We start from the raw sequence: 4,897 nt of genomic DNA, 5'->3' as shown, positions 1-4,897 counted from the left end.
GGACGGGGGACGGCGGCGGGGCGAGGGAGGAGGGGAGGGATCATCTGGGACGGAAGCCGGGCGGGCCCAAGCCGCGTCGAACGCCTGCTCGGCAGAGCTGTCCTTGAAATTATCTAGAGCGATGAAGGAAAAAAAAAAAAAAATACAAAACCCTACCATCAATTTAGAGGGAAAAACGTTAAAAATGTGGCACGGGGATGGGCTGTGAAACAGGCACACCGGAGTTGGGCTCACCTCAGCCCGGCCTGACATCAGCCGACCCGAGGCTCCCAGATGTCGGCAGGGCTCCTAGTCGGAGCCAGGCGCTCCAGGCGAGAATGGCACCCGGTCCCGGTCTAGCCTGGCACAGGCAGCTGCTGGAGTGGGCTGCGCAGCTGCCACATCACTACCTTTGCACAGGGAAATTCGAGGATGCCCATCTTTGGGCTTGTGTGATATTTATTTTGCTTGATTTCTACCTGAGTAGTCCTGAGCCATGGGACTGCATTCACCTGCCTACTGACCCACAGAGGATGGGAAGCAAGTTCAGCCTCACAGAGCACCTGAGGGATTGCACAGTGCAATCACACTCGTGGGCTCGGCCTCACCACTGTGCTGCTGCCTGGGGTTTAGTGAAGGCCAAGCATTGTTTGTTCCTTTACTGCTTTGTTTCTGGTGTTTTTATTGAATCCAGAAGGGAATTGAGTAATAGACTCAGTGCCTATGTAAAAGAGAAAACACAAGGGGTAGTCTGAGTGCTTCCAGTTAAAGTACATTTACAAAGTGTACTGATGCAAGAACCAGGCTTCTGACTGAGCTGGGTTCTGGTGAGAAATAAACAGTATAGGCAAGAGGATAAGCAAGAAAGCCTGTGTCTTAGTTTGACAGAATTAAAACTGAAACCACCGCTGTCTCTACAGAACGATCTTGGTAGAGCTTCTACAGCCTTTCCCAATTTCTGCTCAGTATGCAGTGTAACAATTTGTTAGACTTCATAGAAGTTTATTTGTTGGATTAGTCCATGTAATCTCTTTATATATAGTGGTGCTCCATTAGAACTTTCTGACATGGAATTTTGAAGATGGCTGTTACACTGCAAGGTAACATCTCATCTTGCAAACTGATTACATGAATATAGAACTTGCACAGAGACTGGCAGTGCCTTATGTGCTATTTCATAACAGCAGGATTGCTGTGTGTTACTTTCGCCTGGATGCCTGTAACATTACTTCGGTTCTGTGCATTAAGTCTTCATGGGGCTGCAGCCAACAAAATAATAATTCCTGTGGATCACTGGGGAAATGCAAAATTGTAGTCCCAATGAAATGTAACCACAGAATTTCTGTCCACTTCAGTGAACCCAGTGTTTTACCACAGATGAAGAGAACAAGATGGCTGCTCCTGACCTAAAACTGCTATAGAAGCTGCAGCACTCGTACAGTGGGTTTGCAATTCCATGTCTCAGCACTTTCCTTGATGAGATTAATAGAAGTCTTCATCCACAGATACCAGCTGTACACAGCTGACCAACAGGAACTGGTAGCATGCAATGGGCTTCAGCAGAATGAACACTTGTTCCTAACCTTAGGAAGCCATTTGAGTCACGATGTTATGCTCCCAGGGGCTTTTGCACAATGGCATTTATTTCAACACAAGAAGTCTGGAAAGTAAAACTAGGGATTAAGCTGGTTTTATCAAGAACTTTCAGCTGATGCAATTGAACATCATTTCATCAGTCACTCATGAACTTACATATGAGATGTAAATCTACAGGATAAATAAATAATTATGAAACATCAAGTAAGCCACCTAATCCTTAATCTCCACAAATCAAACAATGACTGAAGTGTATTTTATTCCCAATAAAAGAATGTGCTTCGCTTATTTTTGCAAAATTGTATTGACTTACTTAAAACCTAGTCACTTTTCATCTCCTGAGTAATGTGGGAGAACTGTGAGCCGGCCTGGAAAGAAAACAGTGAAAAAATCCCACTGGAACTAGTGTAACAATTGTCTTCTTGTATTGGTACACCAGCATTTTGGCGTGGAATGCAGCTTGATTTGTCTAAATTGGTGCTGACCATGGAATATATATTATGACATTTGTTTAAGATACTTGCTGTATTTTTTAAAAATAATGACTCTTTATGGCAAGGCTGTTCTTTATAAAATCCTTCTTTTGTTCCCAAGACACATACCAACAGAAAGGTCACACTTGAAAAGGCTGTTATGCATACTTGAACAACAGTAACAAGAAGTTCTAAGATCTAAATTGGGCAGTGATTAAATAGACATCAAATCTACAAAATCTATACAACATACATAGAACAGAAGGTTATGCTGGCTGACCTAAGTGGCCACTTGAACTCAAGTCTCCCATAAAAATTAACTCTGTATTATCACCCAAAAGAAAAACATGTGAAAGCGCTTAGAACCAGTTATGTTTGATCCTCTGTCCACAGCTATTACAACTACACCAGGCTGCTATCTGGTTACACCATCATCATCTTGATCAAGCGTTGTGTAAGTGTACTCAACATTGTTACAGTCTGTAAAGAAGCAAATAAAAACAAAACAAAAGACAACAAAAAAACCCTCAACCAACCTAGCAGCCAAATAAAATAACAGCTTAACACACCAGTAACTGCAGTAGCTGCTTTTGAATATTCAGTTCTATGGGTCTAGTTCTCAAATGTGTCAATTTCTAAGCAATTATTGCTATTTTTATTGCAACGTGGAAGAAATAGTTGGGAAGCAAAAATGCTTTAATCTAGTGGGTGCTCACTGCAGCTTGGTAATAAATTATTAGGTTTATTGCTACATCTGCAGGATGAAGTTATCCTTCCTGAATATGGTGGAGAACACCAACCAAAATGAAGACAATCTCAGTAGACAAAAATAATTCAACAAGGAAGTCTAAACCAGAATACCTTAGCAGTATGGAAAGGCACATGATAATGACTGTCTGAATCAAGATCACAGAACTGTAAGCAAGTCTAACAGCATGCATTTGGTCACTCATGCTCCCCACTTACATAGGGTTTATTTACATCCAGTGGATAGAAAGTCCTACAGAATGTTTTAGGATGCAATTAAGCAAATCTCAGTGAAATCAAGGCAACTTCTTATACTGAAAGCTGAATCCATGTGCAAACTTAATTGCACGGTAAAGTACGAAATAAAGGTTGCTCAATAACACCCTTCCACCTCCGTGGTCTCAGCAGGCTCAGCCTGAGCTCTGCAGCAGCATGACAGCAACACCAAGTGCAACCAACACTGGGTTTGGAGGATGCCACTGGAAGAAGAAGGGGAAAGGCAGTAGGAATGAAGCTGACTCCAAAATGATACAGCTTTACTAGCTCTACTGGACTGGAACTACAGTGTTCAGAAAAATTACTGAGGAAGACTAACACACAAAAAACAAACAAAAACAAACAAACAAATAACTTGGCAAACAAAACATTTGCATCTCACATGGGGAGATAAAACATGTCACATCCTGCACAGGCAGCCAAAGGCAAACAGAGCAGGGAATGCTTTGAAACCAAAGTGGGAAGGTGAGCTGGGAGCTCGTCTGCAGTCTGAGAATGACAACTCTGATAGCAACATGCAATTGCTTCCTGGCAGCAGTCAGAGTGAGCACAGCACTCCTACCAAGCTGCAAGGTGGCATCGGAGCCAACCAGGATAGATCCTGCCTTGCAATTCTTTGTGGCACAGCCAGAAAGGAATTAGTCTTCACTCTTGCCATAAGGCTTATAGTTATTACATCTAAACTTTAGTGCTAAATATGCAATTATTATACTGCAGTTGTAGTTTGCAATCTACCTTCGCACTGATTTAGAAGTATTTAAGGAGGCAATAATTCTTTTTTAAAGATCTTTATTAACACAGCTATTCAGCCATAACGTAGTATTTTTTAAAATCCAGTTCTCTAGTTTAGGTACATTCTGGCCCTGAAATGGTATGTTTAGCAATTTGAAAATGGAGTAACAGCTGAACTTTTCTAAGTCAGTATTGACACATATCTAAGGAAATTTAGCTCAGGTAATTGCTGTATGTCTACAAAAGCCTGTGGTACTGTCCAGAATGGTATCATTTTACTGTTAATGCAAACACCATTCCTGCTCAAACAAATTGGTTCAGCTTCTCCTCCAAGCCAAAAAAAATGTGAAAATACAATTTTCAAATAAAATTTACAGCTGACTGTTTCTGGGTAATTACAAGAATGACAGTACTAACAGACTTCAATCCAAATACCTTTGTTATATTATTCTGCCAGGTGCATTTCAGCTGCCTTGTCTTTTTTTCTTTCTTTCTTTTCTTTTTTGTTGTTGTTCAATAAGCTTCTAAGCCTACTCAATGTGAAAAGAAATTAAAATCCTCACCACATCACAGTTTCAGATCCAACTCAGAAGAGAACCTTAAGATAAGAATTGAATGAATTCCTTCAAAGTACGTTTGCTAAATATTAATAAAAATAATCTAACGTGCATGCAGATACAGCACCCAGATCCTCTAGGATTTCATTTGCATGACGCTCAGTTTTAATGCATAAGTTGCCAGCAACTCAAATGAGGGGTTTATACGCACAGCTTAAGCACTATTGTAATCTTTTATAAAAGAACATCAGCATTTTCTTTTGCAAATAGATAGTTATTGGCACTAGCTAAGGCACCGGTTTATCTTGTACCAACAGCAAGATGTATATAAAACCATCCAAAATTGTGACAATTAATGATGTTTGCAGAAATTTAATAACTGGAACTGAGACTAGAGATTGCAGTGAGGCCACCAGGTGAACATGCAGTGCAACCTTTCTCAAAAAAAACCAAAAACAACAAACAAACAAACAAACAGTTTTTCACCTTCTTGCTTTCAATTGTTTGTTCAGTTTTCCCAAGGAGGTGGAAATTACA

Source organism: Lagopus muta, chromosome 10 (assembly GCF_023343835.1).
Source record: "Lagopus muta isolate bLagMut1 chromosome 10, bLagMut1 primary, whole genome shotgun sequence".
Taxonomy (NCBI): Eukaryota; Metazoa; Chordata; class Aves; order Galliformes; family Phasianidae; genus Lagopus; species Lagopus muta.
The sequence above is the reverse complement of the archived record's forward strand: the minus strand, read 5'-3'. Positions refer to the sequence as shown.